Genomic DNA, 20,885 nt, shown 5'->3' on the forward strand with positions numbered 1-20,885 from the left:
AAGATAAACAATCTTTGGACAACACCCACCAGTGGGACTTGAACCCAGAAAGCACAACTACCTTCCAGTAGCTGGCATAACTAGTATGCTTTAACCCACTACGCCATCAGACCTTACAAAAGAAGTAGATAGTTCGAGATATATATCTCAAACATCTCTACCTCCCGAAGGCACCAGATGAGTGAGGGGTCAGTCTGCATTTTTCGTCAAGCCACTGTCAATGTGAGAGAACTCGTGTCCAGCTTATAAGCCTATACTTGCATAAACCACAAGTGAAGATAAACAATCTTTGGACAACACCCACCAGTGGGACTCGAACCCAGAAAGCACAACTACCTTCCAGTAGCTGGCATAACTAGTATGCTTTAACCCACTACGCCATCAGACCTTACAAAAGAAGTAGATAGTTCGAGATATATATCTCAAACATCTCTACCTCCCGAAGGCACCAGATGAGTGAGGGGTCAGTCTGCATTTTTCGTCAAGCCACTGTCAATGTGAGAGAACTCGTGTCCAGCTTATAAGCCTATACTTGCATAAACCACAAGTGAAGATAAACAATCTTTGGACAACACCCACCAGTGGGACTCGAACCCAGAAAGCACAACTACCTTCCAGTAGCTGGCATAACTAGTATGCTTTAACCCACTACGCCATCAGACCTTACAAAAGAAGTAGATAGTTCGAGATATATATCTCAAACATCTCTACCTCCCGAAGGCACCAGATGAGTGAGGGGCCAGTCTGCATTTTTCGTCAAGCCACTGTCAATGTGAGAGAACTCGTGTCCAGCTTATAAGCCTATACTTGCATAAACCACAAGTGAAGATAAACAATCTTTGGACAACACCCACCAGTGGGACTCGAACCCAGAAAGCACAACTACCTTCCAGTAGCTGGCATAACTAGTATGCTTTAACCCACTACGCCATCAGACCTTACAAAAGAAGTAGATAGTTCGAGATATATATCTCAAACATCTCTACCTCCCGAAGGCACCAGATGAGTGAGGGGTCAGTCTGCACTTTTCGTCAAGCCACTGTCAATGTGAGAGAACTCGTGTCCAGCTTATAAGCCTATACTTGCATAAACCACAAGTGAAGATAAACAATCTTTGGACAACACCCACCAGTGGGACTCGAACCCAGAAAGCACAACTACCTTCCAGTAGCTGGCATAACTAGCATGCTTTAACCCACTACGCCATCAGACCTTACAAAAGAAGTAGATAGTTCGAGATATATATCTCAAACATCTCTACCTCCCGAAGGCACCAGATGAGTGAGGGGTCAGTCTGCATTTTTCGTCAAGCCACTGTCAATGTGAGAGAACTCGTGTCCAGCTTATAAGCCTATACTTGCATAAACCACAAGTGAAGATAAACAATCTTTGGACAACACCCACCAGTGGGACTCGAACCCAGAAAGCACAACTACCTTCCAGTAGCTGGCATAACTAGTATGCTTTAACCCACTACGCCATCAGACCTTACAAAAGAAGTAGATAGTTCGAGATATATATCTCAAACATCTCTACCTCCCGAAGGCACCAGATGAGTGAGGGGCCAGTCTGCATTTTTCGTCAAGCCACTGTCAATGTGAGAGAACTCGTGTCCAGCTTATAAGCCTATACTTGCATAAACCACAAGTGAAGATAAACAATCTTTGGACAACACCCACCAGTGGGACTCGAACCCAGAAAGCACAACTACCTTCCAGTAGCTGACATAACTAGTATGCTTTAACCCACTACGCCATCAGACCTTACAAAAGAAGTAGATAGTTCGAGATATATATCTCAAACATCTCTACCTCCCGAAGGCACCAGATGAGTGAGGGGTCAGTCTGCATTTTTCGTCAAGCCACTGTCAATGTGAGAGAACTCGTGTCCAGCTTATAAGCCTATACTTGCATAAACCACAAGTGAAGATAAACAATCTTTGGACAACACCCACCAGTGGGACTCGAACCCAGAAAGCACAACTACCTTCCAGTAGCTGGCATAACTAGTATGCTTTAACCCACTACGCCATCAGACCTTACAAAAGAAGTAGATAGTTCGAGATATATATCTCAAACATCTCTACCTCCCGAAGGCACCAGATGAGTGAGGGGTCAGTCTGCATTTTTCGTCAAGCCACTGTCAATGTGAGAGAACTCGTGTCCAGCTTATAAGCCTATACTTGCATAAACCACAAGTGAAGATAAACAATCTTTGGACAACACCCACCAGTGGGACTCGAACCCAGAAAGCACAACTACCTTCCAGTAGCTGGCATAACTAGTATGCTTTAACCCACTACGCCATCAGACCTTACAAAAGAAGTAGATAGTTCGAGATATATATCTCAAACATCTCTACCTCCCGAAGGCACCAGATGAGTGAGGGGTCAGTCTGCATTTTTCGTCAAGCCACTGTCAATGTGAGAGAACTCGTGTCCAGCTTATAAGCCTATACTTGCATAAACCACAAGTGAAGATAAACAATCTTTGGACAACACCCACCAGTGGGACTCGAACCCAGAAAGCACAACTACCTTCCAGTAGCTGGCATAACTAGTATGCTTTAACCCACTACGCCATCAGACCTTACAAAAGAAGTAGATAGTTCGAGATATATATCTCAAACATCTCTACCTCCCGAAGGCACCAGATGAGTGAGGGGTCAGTCTGCATTTTTCGTCAAGCCACTGTCAATGTGAGAGAACTCGTGTCCAGCTTATAAGCCTATACTTGCATAAACCACAAGTGAAGATAAACAATCTTTGGACAACACCCACCAGTGGGACTTGAACCCAGAAAGCACAACTACCTTCCAGTAGCTGGCATAACTAGTATGCTTTAACCCACTACGCCATCAGACCTTACAAAAGAAGTAGATAGTTCGAGATATATATCTCAAACATCTCTACCTCCCGAAGGCACCAGATGAGTGAGGGGTCAGTCTGCATTTTTCGTCAAGCCACTGTCAATGTGAGAGAACTCGTGTCCAGCTTATAAGCCTATACTTGCATAAACCACAAGTGAAGATAAACAATCTTTGGACAACACCCACCAGTGGGACTCGAACCCAGAAAGCACAACTACCTTCCAGTAGCTGGCATAACTAGTATGCTTTAACCCACTACGCCATCAGACCTTACAAAAGAAGTAGATAGTTCGAGATATATATCTCAAACATCTCTACCTCCCGAAGGCACCAGATGAGTGAGGGGTCAGTCTGCATTTTTCGTCAAGCCACTGTCAATGTGAGAGAACTCGTGTCCAGCTTATAAGCCTATACTTGCATAAACCACAAGTGAAGATAAACAATCTTTGGACAACACCCACCAGTGGGACTCGAACCCAGAAAGCACAACTACCTTCCAGTAGCTGGCATAACTAGTATGCTTTAACCCACTACGCCATCAGACCTTACAAAAGAAGTAGATAGTTCGAGATATATATCTCAAACATCTCTACCTCCCGAAGGCAACAGATGAGTGAGGGGTCAGTCTGCATTTTTCGTCAAGCCACTGTCAATGTGAGAGAACTCGTGTCCAGCTTATAAGCCTATACTTGCATAAACCACAAGTGAAGATAAACAATCTTTGGACAACACCCACCAGTGGGACTCGAACCCAGAAAGCACAACTACCTTCCAGTAGCTGGCATAACTAGTATGCTTTAACCCACTACGCCATCAGACCTTACAAAAGAAGTAGATAGTTCGAGATATATATCTCAAACATCTCTACCTCCCGAAGGCACCAGATGAGTGAGGGGTCAGTCTGCATTTTTCGTCAAGCCACTGTCAATGTGAGAGAACTCGTGTCCAACTTATAAGACTATACTTGCATAAACCACAAGTGAAGATAAACAATCTTTGGACAACACCCACCAGTGGGACTCGAACCCAGAAAGCACAACTACCTTCCAGTAGCTGGCATAACTAGTATGCTTTAACCCACTACGCCATCAGACCTTACAAAAGAAGTAGATAGTTCGAGATATATATCTCAAACATCTCTACCTCCCGAAGGCACCAGATGAGTGAGGGGTCAGTCTGCATTTTTCGTCAAGCCACTGTCAATGTGAGAGAACTCGTGTCCAGCTTATAAGCCTATACTTGCATAAACCACAAGTGAAGATAAACAATCTTTGGACAACACCCACCAGTGGGACTCGAACCCAGAAAGCACAACTACCTTCCAGTAGCTGGCATAACTAGTATGCTTTAACCCACTACGCCATCAGACCTTACAAAAGAAGTAGATAGTTCGAGATATATATCTCAAACATCTCTACCTCCCGAAGGCACCAGATGAGTGAGGGGTCAGTCTGCATTTTTCGTCAAGCCACTGTCAATGTGAGAGAACTCGTGTCCAGCTTATAAGCCTATACTTGCATAAACCACAAGTGAAGATAAACAATCTTTGGACAACACCCACCAGTGGGACTCGAACCCAGAAAGCACAACTACCTTCCAGTAGCTGGCATAACTAGTATGCTTTAACCCACTACGCCATCAGACCTTACAAAAGAAGTAGATAGTTCGAGATATATATCTCAAACATCTCTACCTCCCGAAGGCACCAGATGAGTGAGGGGTCAGTCTGCATTTTTCGTCAAGCCACTGTCAATGTGAGAGAACTCGTGTCCAGCTTATAAGCCTATACTTGCATAAACCACAAGTGAAGATAAACAATCTTTGGACAACACCCACCAGTGGGACTCGAACCCAGAAAGCACAACTACCTTCCAGTAGCTGGCATAACTAGTATGCTTTAACCCACTACGCCATCAGACCTTACAAAAGAAGTAGATAGTTCGAGATATATATCTCAAACATCTCTACCTCCCGAAGGCACCAGATGAGTGAGGGGTCAGTCTGCATTTTTCGTCAAGCCACTGTCAATGTGAGAGAACTCGTGTCCAGCTTATAAGCCTATACTTGCATAAACCACAAGTGAAGATAAACAATCTTTGGACAACACCCACCAGTGGGACTCGAACCCAGAAAGCACAACTACCTTCCAGTAGCTGGCATAACTAGTATGCTTTAACCCACTACGCCATCAGACCTTACAAAAGAAGTAGATAGTTCGAGATATATATCTCAAACATCTCTACCTCCCGAAGGCACCAGAGTTAAGCAAGTATAGGCTTATAAGCTGGACACGAGTTCTCTCACATTGACAGTGGCTTGACGAAAAATGCAGACTGACCCCTCACTCATCTGGTGCCTTCGGGAGGTAGAGATGTTTGAGATATATATCTCGAACTATCTACTTCTTTTGTAAGGTCTGATGGCGTAGTGGGTTAAAGCATACTAGTTATGCCAGCTACTGGAAGGTAGTTGTGCTTTCTGGGTTCGAGTCCCACTGGTGGGTGTTGTCCAAAGATTGTTTATCTTCACTTGTGGTTTATGCAAGTATAGGCTTATAAGCTGGACACGAGTTCTCTCACATTGACAGTGGCTTGACGAAAAATGCAGACTGACCCCTCACTCATCTGGTGCTTTCGGGAGGTAGAGATGTTTGAGATATATATCTCGAACTATCTACTTCTTTTGTAAGGTCTGATGGCGTAGTGGGTTAAAGCATACTAGTTATGCCAGCTACTGGAAGGTAGTTGTGCTTTCTGGGTTCGAGTCCCACTGGTGGGTGTTGTCCAAAGATTGTTTATCTTCACTTGTGGTTTATGCAAGTATAGGCTTATAAGCTGGACACGAGTTCTCTCACATTGACAGTGGCTTGACGAAAAATGCAGACTGACCCCTCACTCATCTGGTGCCTTCGGGAGGTAGAGATGTTTGAGATATATATCTCGAACTATCTACTTCTTTTGTAAGGTCTGATGGCGTAGTGGGTTAAAGCATACTAGTTATGCCAGCTACTGGAAGGTAGTTGTGCTTTCTGGGTTCGAGTCCCACTGGTGGGTGTTGTCCAAAGATTGTTTATCTTCACTTGTGGTTTATGCAAGTATAGGCTTATAAGCTGGACACGAGTTCTCTCACATTGACAGTGGCTTGACGAAAAATGCAGACTGACCCCTCACTCATCTGGTGCCTTCGGGAGGTAGAGATGTTTGAGATATATATCTCGAACTATCTACTTCTTTTGTAAGGTCTGATGGCGTAGTGGGTTAAAGCATACTAGTTATGCCAGCTACTGGAAGGTAGTTGTGCTTTCTGGGTTCGAGTCCCACTGGTGGGTGTTGTCCAAAGATTGTTTATCTTCACTTGTGGTTTATGCAAGTATAGGCTTATAAGCTGGACACGAGTTCTCTCACATTGACAGTGGCTTGACGAAAAATGCAGACTGACCCCTCACTCATCTGGTGCCTTCGGGAGGTAGAGATGTTTGAGATATATATCTCGAACTATCTACTTCTTTTGTAAGGTCTGATGGCGTAGTGGGTTAAAGCATACTAGTTATGCCAGCTACTGGAAGGTAGTTGTGCTTTCTGGGTTCGAGTCCCACTGGTGGGTGTTGTCCAAAGATTGTTTATCTTCACTTGTGGTTTATGCAAGTATAGGCTTATAAGCTGGACACGAGTTCTCTCACATTGACAGTGGCTTGACGAAAAATGCAGACTGACCCCTCACTCATCTGGTGCCTTCGGGAGGTAGAGATGTTTGAGATATATATCTCGAACTATCTACTTCTTTTGTAAGGTCTGATGGCGTAGTGGGTTAAAGCATACTAGTTATGCCAGCTACTGGAAGGTAGTTGTGCTTTCTGGGTTCGAGTCCCACTGGTGGGTGTTGTCCAAAGATTGTTTATCTTCACTTGTGGTTTATGCAAGTATAGGCTTATAAGCTGGACACGAGTTCTCTCACATTGACAGTGGCTTGACGAAAAATGCAGACTGACCCCTCACTCATCTGGTGCCATCGGGAGGTAGAGATGTTTGAGATATATATCTCGAACTATCTACTTCTTTTGTAAGGTCTGATGGCGTAGTGGGTTAAAGCATACTAGTTATGCCAGCTACTGGAAGGTAGTTGTGCTTTCTGGGTTCGAGTCCCACTGGTGGGTGTTGTCCAAAGATTGTTTATCTTCACTTGTGGTTTATGCAAGTATAGGCTTATAAGCTGGACACGAGTTCTCTCACATTGACAGTGGCTTGACGAAAAATGCAGACTGACCCCTCACTCATCTGGTGCCTTCGGGAGGTAGAGATGTTTGAGATATATATCTCGAACTATCTACTTCTTTTGTAAGGTCTGATGGCGTAGTGGGTTAAAGCATACTAGTTATGCCAGCTACTGGAAGGTAGTTGTGCTTTCTGGGTTCGAGTCCCACTGGTGGGTGTTGTCCAAAGATTGTTTATCTTCACTTGTGGTTTATGCAAGTATAGGCTTATAAGCTGGACACGAGTTCTCTCACATTGACAGTGGCTTGACGAAAAATGCAGACTGACCCCTCACTCATCTGGTGCCTTCGGGAGGTAGAGATGTTTGAGATATATATCTCGAACTATCTACTTCTTTTGTAAGGTCTGATGGCGTAGTGGGTTAAAGCATACTAGTTATGCCAGCTACTGGAAGGTAGTTGTGCTTTCTGGGTTCGAGTCCCACTGGTGGGTGTTGTCCAAAGATTGTTTATCTTCACTTGTGGTTTATGCAAGTATAGGCTTATAAGCTGGACACGAGTTCTCTCACATTGACAGTGGCTTGACGAAAAATGCAGACTGACCCCTCACTCATCTGGTGCCTTCGGGAGGTAGAGATGTTTGAGATATATATCTCGAACTATCTACTTCTTTTGTAAGGTCTGATGGCGTAGTGGGTTAAAGCATACTAGTTATGCCAGCTACTGGAAGGTAGTTGTGCTTTCTGGGTTCGAGTCCCACTGGTGGGTGTTGTCCAAAGATTGTTTATCTTCACTTGTGGTTTATGCAAGTATAGGCTTATAAGCTGGACACGAGTTCTCTCACATTGACAGTGGCTTGACGAAAAATGCAGACTGACCCCTCACTCATCTGGTGCCTTCGGGAGGTAGAGATGTTTGAGATATATATCTCGAACTATCTACTTCTTTTGTAAGGTCTGATGGCGTAGTGGGTTAAAGCATACTAGTTATGCCAGCTACTGGAAGGTAGTTGTGCTTTCTGGGTTCGAGTCCCACTGGTGGGTGTTGTCCAAAGATTGTTTATCTTCACTTGTGGTTTATGCAAGTATAGGCTTATAAGCTGGACACGAGTTCTCTCACATTGACAGTGGCTTGACGAAAAATGCAGACTGACCCCTCACTCATCTGGTGCCTTCGGGAGGTAGAGATGTTTGAGATATATATCTCGAACTATCTACTTCTTTTGTAAGGTCTGATGGCGTAGTGGGTTAAAGCATACTAGTTATGCCAGCTACTGGAAGGTAGTTGTGCTTTCTGGGTTCGAGTCCCACTGGTGGGTGTTGTCCAAAGATTGTTTATCTTCACTTGTGGTTTATGCAAGTATAGGCTTATAAGCTGGACACGAGTTCTCTCACATTGACAGTGGCTTGACGAAAAATGCAGACTGACCCCTCACTCATCTGGTGCCTTCGGGAGGTAGAGATGTTTGAGATATATATCTCGAACTATCTACTTCTTTTGTAAGGTCTGATGGCGTAGTGGGTTAAAGCATACTAGTTATGCCAGCTACTGGAAGGTAGTTGTGCTTTCTGGGTTCGAGTCCCACTGGTGGGTGTTGTCCAAAGATTGTTTATCTTCACTTGTGGTTTATGCAAGTATAGGCTTATAAGCTGGACACGAGTTCTCTCACATTGACAGTGGCTTGACGAAAAATGCAGACTGACCCCTCACTCATCTGGTGCCTTCGGGAGGTAGAGATGTTTGAGATATATATCTCGAACTATCTACTTCTTTTGTAAGGTCTGATGGCGTAGTGGGTTAAAGCATACTAGTTATGCCAGCTACTGGAAGGTAGTTGTGCTTTCTGGGTTCGAGTCCCACTGGTGGGTGTTGTCCAAAGATTGTTTATCTTCACTTGTGGTTTATGCAAGTATAGGCTTATAAGCTGGACACGAGTTCTCTCACATTGACAGTGGCTTGACGAAAAATGCAGACTGACCCCTCACTCATCTGGTGCCTTCGGGAGGTAGAGATGTTTGAGATATATATCTCGAACTATCTACTTCTTTTGTAAGGTCTGATGGCGTAGTGGGTTAAAGCATACTAGTTATGCCAGCTACTGGAAGGTAGTTGTGCTTTCTGGGTTCGAGTCCCACTGGTGGGTGTTGTCCAAAGATTGTTTATCTTCACTTGTGGTTTATGCAAGTATAGGCTTATAAGCTGGACACGAGTTCTCTCACATTGACAGTGGCTTGACGAAAAATGCAGACTGACCCCTCACTCATCTGGTGCCTTCGGGAGGTAGAGATGTTTGAGATATATATCTCGAACTATCTACTTCTTTTGTAAGGTCTGATGGCGTAGTGGGTTAAAGCATACTAGTTATGCCAGCTACTGGAAGGTAGTTGTGCTTTCTGGGTTCGAGTCCCACTGGTGGGTGTTGTCCAAAGATTGTTTATCTTCACTTGTGGTTTATGCAAGTATAGGCTTATATATATATATATATATATATATATATATATATATATATATATATATATATATATATATATATATATATATATATATATATATATATTACTGGTATAAGATTGTGATTCTCTGAGAGGACTGTGTAGACCGTAGCTACTGTGCTCTGTGCTCTTCTCACAGTGCTCCGTGACTCCACTGAGAGCACAGTGTACACTGTAGCTACTGTAGCACAGTGCTCCATGGTCTGGCCGTCTTTTCTGGCAAAAACGGGACGCAGAACATGTTTGGCCCGTGTCTCATGGACATTTTTTGTTAAACTGTGTCATTTTGTCTTAAGATATTCTATTATATCCGAATATATTCTACAGTATTGTATCCGGATATATTCTACAGTATTGTATCCTTATATATTCTGCAGAGGGGCCTGACAGCTGAGTGGACAGCGCTTCGAATTTGTTGTCGTTAAGTTCCGGGTTCAAGTCCCGGTGGAGGCTGAAACAAATGAGCAGAGTTTCTTTCACCCTGATGCATTTGTTCACCTAGCAGTAATTAGGTACCTGGGGGTTAGACAGCTGTTATGGGCTGCTTCCTGAGGATGTGTAACAAAAAGGAAGCCTGGTTGAGGACCGGGCCGCCGGGACACTAAGCCCCGAAATCATCTCAAGATACAGTATTGTATCTGAATATATTCTGCAGTATTGTATCCGGAGACATTCTACAGTATTGTATCCGAAGATATTCTACAATATTGTAACCAGAGATATTCTACAATATTGTATCCAGAGATATTCTACAATATTGTATCCAAAGATATTCTACAATATTGTATCTAGAGATATTCTACAGTACTGTATCCAGAGATATTCTACATTATTGTATTCAAAGATATTCTACAGTATTGTATCCGGAGATATTCTACAGTATTTCATCCGGAGATATTCTACAGAATTGTATTCAGAGATATTCTACAGTATTGTACCCGGAAATATTCTTCAGTATTGTATCTGGAGACATTCTACATTATTGTATCCGGAGATAGTCTACAGTATTGTATCAGAAGATATTCTACAGTATTGTATCCTGAGGTATTCCACAGTATTGTTTCCAGAGATATTCAACAAGAATATCCGGAAATATTCTTGTCTGTCACCCTTTTTGTATATTGGGACTACATTAGCTGTCTTCCTTATTTCTGGTAGGTCTCCCGTGTCCAGTGACCTACTGTACACTATGGAGAGTGGCAAGCAAAAGTGCTTCTACACACTCTTTCAATACCCTTGGTGATATTCCGTCCTGACCAATAGCCTTACTCACGTCCAGGTCCAACAGGTGTCTCTTGCCCTCATCGCTTGTAATTTCGAACCATTCCAAGGTCTTCTGGTTTACTGCCACCTGTCCTAACACAAGGACTTCACCTCGTTCTTTTGCGAAAACCTCCTGGAATCTCTTGTTGAGTTCTTCGCACACCTCTTTGTCGTTCTCAGTGTACCTGTCCTCACCCGTTCTAATTTTCATCGCCTGTTATTTCGTGTTGTTTTCCTCTTGATGTGCAGTTTTGGTTCGGTGTGTGTGTGTGTGTGTGTGTACTCACCTATATGTACTCACCTATATGTGCTTGCAGGATCGAGCATTGACTCTTGGATCCCGCCTTTCTAGCTATCGGTTGTTTACAGCAATGACTCCTGTCCCATTTCCCTATCATACCTAGCTTTAAAAGTATGAATAGTATTTGCTTCCACAACCTGTTCCCCAAGTGCATTCCATTTTTCTACTACTCTCACGCTAAAAGAAAACTTCCTAACATCTCTGTGACTCATCTGAGTTTCCAGTTTCCACCCATGTCCCCTCGTTCTGTTATTATTACGTGTGAACATTTCATCTATTTCCACTTTGTCAATTCCCCTGAGTATTTTATATGTCCCTATCATATCTCCTCTCTCCCTTCTTTTCTCTAGTGTCGTAAGGTTCAGTTCCTTCAGCCGCTCTTCATATCCCATCCCTCGTAGCTCTGGGACAAGCCTCGTCGCAAACCTCTGAACCTTCTCCAGTTTCTTTATGTGTTTCTTCAGGTGGGGGCTCCATGATGGCGCGGCATACTCTAAGACGGGTCTCACGTAGGCAGTGTAAAGCGCCCTAAAAGCTTCCTCATTTAGGTTTCTGAATGAAGTTCTAATTTTCGCCAGTGTAGAGTACGCTGCTGTCGTTATCCTATTTATATGTGCCTCAGGAGTTAGATTAGGTGTCACATCCACTCCCAGGTCTCTTTCTCGAATCGTTACAGGTAGGCTGTTCCCCTTCATTGTGTACTGTCCCTTTGGTCTCCTGTCACCTGATCCCATTTCCATAACTTTACATTTACTGGTGTTAAACTCCAGTAGCCATTTCCCTGACCATCTCTGCAGCCTGTTTAAGTCCTCTTGGAGGATCCTACAATCCTCGTCTGTCACAACTCTTCTCATTAATTTTGCGTCATCTGCAAACATTGACATGTATGATTCCATTCCTGTAAACATATCATTTACGTAAATTAGAAAGAGGATTGGTCCCAGCACCGATCCTTGAGGTACTCCACTTGTTACTGTTCGCCAGTCCGACTTTTCGCCCCTTACCATTACCCTCTGGCTCCTTCCTGTTAGGTAGTTCTTCACCCATACTAGGGCCTTTCCGCTTACTCCTGCCTGCCTCTCAAGTTTGTATAGCAGTCTCATGTGCGGTACCGTATCAAAGGCCTTTTGGCAGTCAAGAAATATGCAGTCTGCCCAGCCTTCTCTGTCCTGCCTTATCCTTGTTACTTTATCATAGAATTCTAAAATTGTGTGTGTGTGTGTGTGTGTGTGTGTGTGTGTGTGTGTGTGTGTGTATGTGTGTGTGTATTCACCTAGTTATATTCCCCTAGTTGTGTTTGCGGGGGTTGAGCTTTGCTCTTTCGGCCCGCCTCTCAACTGTCAATCAACTGTTTACTAACTACACTAACTACTTTTTTTTCACACCCCACACACACACACACACACACACACCCCAGGAAGCAGCCCGTGACAGCTGACTAACCCCCAGGTACCTATTTACTGCTAGGTAACAGGGGCATTCAGGGTGAAAGAAACTTTGCCCATTTGTTTCTGCCTCGTGCGGGAATCGAACCCGCGCCACAGAATTACGAGTCCTGCGCAATATCCACCAGGCTACGAGGCCCCTACATAATTGTGTGTGTGTGTGTGTGTGTACTCACCTAGTTGTACTCACCTAGTTGTGTCTGCAGGATCGAGCATTGACTCTTGGATCCCGCCTTTCGAGCATCGGTTGTTTACAGCAATGACTCCTGTCCCATTTCCCTATCATACCTGGTTTTAAAATTATGAATAGTATTTGCTTCCACAACCTGTTCCTGAAGTGCATTCCATTTCCCCACTACTCTCACGCTAAAAGAAAAGTTCCTAACATCTCTGTGACTCATCTGAGTTTCAAGCTTCCATCCATGTCCCCTCGTTCTGTTACTATTCCGTGTGAACATTTCGTCTATGTCCACTCTGTCAATTCCTCTGAGTATCTTATACATTCCTATCATGTCCCCCCTCTCCCTTCTTCTTTCTAGTGTCGTAAGGCACAGTTCCCTCAGGCGCTCTTCATACCCCATCCCTCGTAGCTCTGGGACGAGTCTCGTTGCAAACCTCTGAACCTTTTCCAGTTTCATTATATGCTTCTTCAGATGGGGACTCCATGATGAGGCGGCATACTCTAAGACTGGACTTACGTAGGCAGTGTAAAGCGCCCTAAATGCCTCCTTACTTAGGTTTCTGAATGATGTTCTAACTTTTGCCAGTGTAGAGTACGCTGCTGTCGTTATCCTATTAATATGTGCCTCAGGAGATAGATTAGGTGTTACGTCTACCCCCAGGTCTCTTTCACGCGTCGTTACAGGTAGGCTGTTCCCCTTCATTGTGTACTGTCCCTTTGGTCTCCTATCTCCTAGTCCCATTTCCATAACTTTACATTTGCTCGTGTTGAATTCTAGTAGCCATTTCTCTGACCATCTCTGCAATCTGTTCAGGTCCTCTTGGAGGATCCTGCAATCCTCATCTGTCACAACTCTTCTCATCAACTTTGCATCATCCGCAAACATCGACATGTAGGACTCTACGCCTGTAAACATGTCGTTAACATATACAAGAAATAGAATTGGTCCCAGCACCGATCCTTGTGGTACTCCACTTGTTACTGTTCGCCAGTCCGACTTCTCGCCCCTTACCGTAACTCTTTGGCTCCTTCCTGTTAGGTAGTTCCTTATCCATTCTAGGACCTTTCCCCCCACCCCCGCCTGCCTCTCGAGCTTGAACAGCAGTCTCATGTGCGGTACTGTATCAAAGGCTTTTTGGCAGTCCAGAAATATGCAGTCTGCCCAACCATCTCTGTCCTGTCTTATCCTCGTTATTTTATCACAGAATTCCAGAAGGTTTGTTAGGCACGATTTCCCTGTCCAGAACCCATGTTGATGTTTGTTCACAAACCTAATGTTCTCCAGGTGTGCAACCAGTCGCAGCCTAATTATTCTTTCCAGTATTTTACAGGGGATGCTTGTCAGTGATACAGGTCTGTAGTTAAGTGCCTCCTCCCTATCTCCTTTCTTGAAGATCGGCACGACATTTGCCTTCTTCCAGCAACTGGGCAATTCTCCTGACATAAGTGACTCATTAAAGATCATTGCCAGAGGCACGCTGAGGGCCTGTGCTGCTTCTTTTAGTATCCACGGTGATACTTTGTCTGGTCCAACTGCTTTAGTTGCATCTAGAGTTGTCAACTGTTTCATTACCTCCTCTGCTGTCACCTCTATATCTGATAGTCTTTCATCTAGGGTAACCCCTTCCAACAATGGGAGCTGCTCAGGCTCGGTAGTGAACACTCCATGGAAACTGGTATTCAGTGCCTCGCAGATTTCCTTGTCACTTTCAGTATATGCCCCCTCTGTCTTCCTTAGTCTTGTCACTTGGTCGTTCACCGACATTTTTCTTCTTATATGACTGTGTAGTAACTTAGGTTGTTTTTTCGCTTTGATTGCAATATCGTTCTCATAGTCCCTTTCCGATGTTCGTCTTATGTTAATGTAATCGTTCCTAGCTCTGTTGTATCTGCTTCTGTTGTCCTCTGTTCTTTGTCTTCTGTACTTCCTCCACTCCCGTCTGCTGGCCATTTTTGCTTCCTGACACTGTCTATTAAACCATGGGTTATTATATTCCTTCTTATTTTTTCCCTTTACCGTTGGTATAAATCTCTCTTCGGCCTCCTGGCATTTCTGTATGACTAGGTCCATCATATCTTGGACTGTTTTTCCTCTAATTTCTTCCTCCCACTGCACTTCACCCAGATAGTCCCTTATCCTCATATAGTCCCCTTTCCTGTAGTCAGCTCTCCTTTCCCAGATCTCTTGTCCCATGGTCATAAGTTTGAATTCCATCATGTAGTCAAAGACTAGGACACAATGGTCGCTGGCCTCTAGAGGTATTTCATGCTCTAAATTCTCGATATCTTCTACGTTCTGGGTGAAAATCAGGTCTAATAGGCTCGGTGCATCTCCTCCTCTTTCCCTTGTGTCTTCCTTCACATGTTGTGTCAGGAAATTCCTGTCTATAACATCTACTAATTTTGCTCCCCACATTTCGTCCCCTCCATGGGGATTCCTTGATTCCCAATTTATCTCTCCATGATTTAGGTCCCCCATGATCAGCAGCTTCGCTCTCATTCTGTGGGCTAGTGTTGCTGCCTTCTGCAGTTCATCTATACATGCTTTGTTGTTGTCATCATACTCCTGCCTGGGTCTTCTACTGTTTGGTGGGGGATTGTAGATTACCAGGATCACAATCTTCCTCCCATCTACTGTCAGAGTTCCATGTATGAAGCTTGTGCACTCATTGGTAACTCGATTTCCCAGGTCTTCAAACTTCCATTTCCGCTTTATTAGGAGTGCTACTCCCCCTCCCTGTCTCTGTGTCCTCTCTTTTCGTATCACCTGGTACCCTTCAGGAAAGATTGCATCTGAGATCATGTCATTAATTTTAGTTTCCACAATTGCAACTATGTCAGGATCTGCTTCACTCACTCTTTCTTTTATCTCTTCTGCTTTATTAGATACCCCATCAGCATTGGTGTACCAAACCTTGAGATTCTTCATGGAAACTCTTGTACCAGAGTTCTCCCTTTCTCTGGGGGTCTGGGGGGATCTGGGGGATGTCTGGGGGGTGACTGGGGGCAGAGGGGATCTGGGGGGTGTCTGGGGGATGACTGGGGGCGGGGAGGGTCCGGGGGATGTCCGGGGGGATCCGGGGGGTGTCTGGGGGGGTCCGGGGGGTGTATGGGGGGTGAAAGAGTTCAGGAGGGGGGTGTTCAGAAAGAGTGCTTGGGGGGCTACTGGGGGCTGGGCTTCTAGGAAGGTAGGTAGGAGGGTCTGGGGTAGGGCCTGGGTAGGTAGGTCTGGAGTAGGAAGGGCATACTGGGTCTGAAGATTAGGGAGGGCATAGAGGGGTTGGGAGATAGCGTAAGGTTGGGAGACAGATAGAGGTTGAGAGGTTGGGAGGGGGAAGGATAGAGGGGGTGGGGGGGACCTCCCACCTCCCTCGCAAGGGTGGGGGGTCACATGGAAGGAGAGGGGATGAGGAGGGGTGAGGGCTGGGTAGGCTTTGGGTGTTGAGGGGATGAGGTCTGGGTGGGTTCTTGGGGTTGAGGGGATGAGGTCTGGATGAGTTTTGGGGGTTGAGGGGGTGAGAGCTGGGTGGGTTTTGGGGGTTGAGGGGATGAGGGCTGGACGGGTTTTGGGGGCTGAGGTGATGAGGGGGTCCTTGGAATGTGGGATGAATTTGACTCCAGTGGGGTCAGAGGGGTCAAGGGATGTGCTGGGGAGATAAGCAGGGGCGGCTGATTTGGCGAAGGGGTGACCTGAGAAGCACGTGTGAGCTGGTTAGCATGGGGTGGTTTAGCACTGGGGTGTGTAGCTGCGCACAAATGGGAAGAGTCGTACTGTTGTTTGCTTGCTCTGTGGGCAATCTGTTCCTCCTTCGTCATGAATTTGTCAATAAATACGTTGTAGTAATTTTCGCTACCTCTGAGTAGGTGTTTGTGATGCAGTATGTAATCCACTGCCTCTTCGTTAGTGAACTGTACCAGGACAGGTACAGGTATGTGTGTGTGTGTTGGTGTGTGTGTGTGTGTGTGTGTGTGTGTGTGAATGTGTGTGTGTGTGTACTCACCTAATTGTACTCACCTAATTGTGCTTGCGGGGGTTGAGCTCTGGTTCTTTGGTTCCGCCTCTCAACCGTCAATCAACTGGTGTACAGATTCCTGAGCCTACTGGGCTCTATCATATCTACATTTGAAACTGTGTATGGAGTCAGCCTCCACCACATCACTTCCTAGTGCATTCCATTTACTAACTACTCTGACACTGAAAAAGTTCTTTCTAATGTCTCTGTGGCTCATTTGGGTACTCAGCTTCCACCTGTGTCCCCTTGTTCGCGTCCCTCCAGTGTTGAATAGTTCATCCTTGTTTACCCGGTCGATTCCCCTGAGGATTTTGTAGGTTGTGATCATGTCCCCCCTTACTCTTCTGTCTTCCAGTGTCGTAAGGTGCATTTCTCGCAGCCTTTCCTCATAACTCATGCATCTTAGTTCTGGGACTAGTCTAGTAGCATATCTTTGGACTTTTTCCAGCTTCGTCTTGTGCTTGACAATTTACGGGCTCCATGCTGGGACCGTATACTCCAGGATTGGTCTTACATATGTTGTGTACAAGATTCTGAATGATTCCTTACACAGGTTCCTGAACGCCGTTCTGATGTTAGCCAGCCTCGCATATGCCGCAGACGTTATTCTCTTTATGTGGGCTTCAGGAGACAGGTTTGGTGTGATATCAACTCCTAGATCTTTCTCTCTGTCTGTTTCATTAAGTACTTCATCTCCTATTCTGTATCCTGTGTCTGGCCTCCTGTTTCCACTGCCTAGTTTCATTACTTTGCATTTACTCGGGTTGAACTTCAACAGCCATTTGTTGTCCATTCACTCTGTCTGTCTAGGTCATCTTGTAACCTCCTACTATCGTCCTCAGTTTCAATCCTCCTCATAATTTTTACATCATCGGCAAACATTGAGAGAAACGATTCTATACCCTCTGGGAGATCATTTACATATATCAGAAACAGTATAGGTCCAAGGACTGACCCCTGCGGGACTCCACTCGTAACGTCTCGCCAATCGGCGACCTCACCCCTCACACTGACTCGTTGTCTCCTGTTGCTTAGGTACTCCTGTATCCAACGGAGTACCTTCCCTTTCACTCCAGCCAGCATCTCCAGCTTTTTCACTAGCCTCTTGTGTGGCACTGTATCAAAGGCTTTCTGACAATCCAAAAATATGCAGTCTGCCCACCCTTCTCTTTCTTGAATTTTTTTTGTTGCCTGGTCGTAGAATTCAAGTAGCCGTGTGAGGCAGGACCTGCCATCCCTGAATCCATCCATGTGAGAACGGGTAAGGACAAGTACACTGAGAACGACAAAGAGGTGTGTGAAGAACTCAACTATGTGTGTGTGTGTGTGTGTGTGTGTGTGTGTGTGTGTGTGTGTGTGTGTGTGTGTGTGTGTGTGTGTGTGTGTGTTTGTGTGTGTGTACTCACCTATTTGTGCTTGCAGGATCGAGCATTGACTCTTTTATCCCGCCTTTCCAGCTATCGGTTGTTTACAGCAGTGACTCCTGTCCAATTTCCCTATCATACCTAATTTTAAAAGTATGAATAGAATTTTCTTCCACAACCGGTTCCCCAAGTGCATTCCATTTTTCCACTACTCTCACGCTAAAAGAAAACTTCCTAACATCTCTGTGACTCATCTGAGTTTCCAGTTTCCATCCATGTCCCCTCGTTCTGTTATTATTCCGTGTGAACATTTCATCTATTTCCACTTTGTCAATTCCCCTGAGTATTTTATATGTCCCTATCATATCTCCTCTCTCCCTTCTTTTCTCGAGTGTCGTAAGGTTCAGTTCCTTCAGACGCTCTTCATATCTCATCCCTCGTAACTCTGGGACAAGCCTCGTCGCAAACCTCTGAACCTTCTCCAGTTTCCTTATGTGTTTCTTCAGGTGAGGGCTCCATGATGGCGCGGCATACTCTAAGACTGGTCTCACGTAGGCAGTGTAAAGCGCCCTAAAAGCCTCCTCACTTAGGTTTCTGAATGAAGTTCTAATTTTCGCCAGTGTAGAGTACGCTGCTGTCGTTATCCTATTTATATGTGCCTCTGGAGTTAGACTAGGTGTCACATCCACTCCCAGGTCTCTTTCTCGAATCGTTACAGGTAGGCAGTTTCCCTTCATTGTGTACTGTCCCTTTGGTCTCCTATCACCTGATCTCACTTCCATATCTTTACATTTACTGGTGTTGAACTCCAGTAGCCATTTCCCTGACCAACTCTGCAACCTGTTTAAGTCCTCTTGGAGGATCCGACAATCCTCGTCTGTCACAACTCTTCTCATTAATTTTGCGTCATCCGCAAACATTGACATGTATGATTCCACTCCTGTAAACATATCATTTACGTAAATTAGAAAGAGGATTTGGCCCAGCACCGATCCTTGAGGTACTCCACTTGTTACTGTTCGCCAGTCCGACTTCACGCCCCTTACCATTACCCTCTGGCTCCTTCCTGTTAGGTAGTTCCTCACCCATGCTAGGGCCTTTCCGCTTACTCCTGCCTGCCTCTCAAGTTTGTATTGCAGTCTCATGTGCGGTACTGTATCAAAGGCCTTTTGGCAGTCAAGAAATATGCAGTCTGCCCAGCCTTCTCTGTCCTGCCTTATCCTTGTTACTTTATCATAGAATTCTAAAAGGTTTGTTAGTCATGATTTCCCTGTCCAGAACCCATGTTGGTGCTTGTTTACAAACACAACGCTCTCCAGGTGCTCAACAAGTCTTAGTCTAACTATTCTTTCAAGTATTTTGCAGGGGATGCTTGTCAGTGACACGGGTCTGTAGTTAAGTGCCTCCTCCCTATCACCTTTCTTGAAAATCGGTACGACACTTGTCTCCTTCCAGCCACTGGGCAATTCTCCCGACATAAGTGACTCATTAAAGATCATTGCCAGAGGCACGCTGAGAGCCTGCGCTGCCTCTTTTAGTATCCGCGGTGATATTTTGTCTGGTCCAACCGCTTTATTTGCATCCAGTGTTGTCAACTGTTTCCTTACCTCCTCTGCTGTCACCTCTATATCTGATAGTCTTTCACCTAGGGTAATCGCTTCTAACAATGGGAGCTGCTCAGGCTCGGTTGTGAACACTCCATGGAAACTTGCATTCAGTACCTCGTGTGTGCGTGTGTGTGTGTACTCACCTAATTGTGCTTGCGGGGGTTGAGCTCTGGCTCTTTGGTCCCGCCTCTCAACCGTCAATCAACTGGTGTACAGATTCCTGAGCCTATTGGGCTCTATCATACCTACATTTGAAACTGTGAATGGAGTCAGCCTCCACCACATCACTTCCTAATGCATTCCATTTGCTAACTACTCTGACACTGAAAAAGTTCTTTCTAACGTCTCTGTGGCTCATTTGGGTACTCAGCTTCCACCTGTGTCCCCTTGTTCGCGTCCCACCAGTGTTGAATAGTTCATCCTTATTTACCCGGTCGATTCCCCTGAGGATTTTGTAGGTTGTGATCATGTCCCCCCTTACTCTTCTGTCTTCCAGTGTCGTGAGGTGCATTTCCCGCAGCCTTTCCTCATAACTCATGCCTCTTAGTTCTGGGACTAGTCTAGTAGCATACCTTTGGACTTTTTCCAGCTTCGTCTTGTGCTTGACAAGGTACGGGCTCCATGCTGGGGCCGCATACTCCAGGATTGGTCTTACATATGTGGTGTACAAGATTCTGAATGATTCCTTACACAGGTTCCTGAACGCCGTTCTGATGTTAGCCAGCCTCGCATATGCCGCAGACGTTATTCTCTTTATGTGGGCTTCAGGAGACAGGTTTGGTGTGATATCAACTCCTAGATCTTTCTCTCTGTCTGTTTCATTAAGTACTTCATCTCCTATTCTGTATCCTGTGCCTGGCCTCCTGTTTCCACTGCCTAGTTTCATTACTTTGCATTTACTCGGGTTGAACTTCAACAGCCATTTGTTGGACCATTCACTCAGTCTATCCAGGTCATCTTGTAGCCTCCTACTATCATCCTCTGTTTCAATCCTCCTCATAATTTTTGCATCGTCGGCAAACATTGAGAGGAACGAATCTATACCCTCTGGGAGATCATTTACATATACCAGAAACAGTATAGGTCCAAGGACTGACCCCTGCGGGACTCCACTTGTGACGTCTCGCCAATCTGAGACCTC

Source organism: Procambarus clarkii, chromosome 8, assembly GCF_040958095.1.
Source record: "Procambarus clarkii isolate CNS0578487 chromosome 8, FALCON_Pclarkii_2.0, whole genome shotgun sequence".
NCBI lineage: Eukaryota > Metazoa > Arthropoda > Malacostraca > Decapoda > Cambaridae > Procambarus > Procambarus clarkii.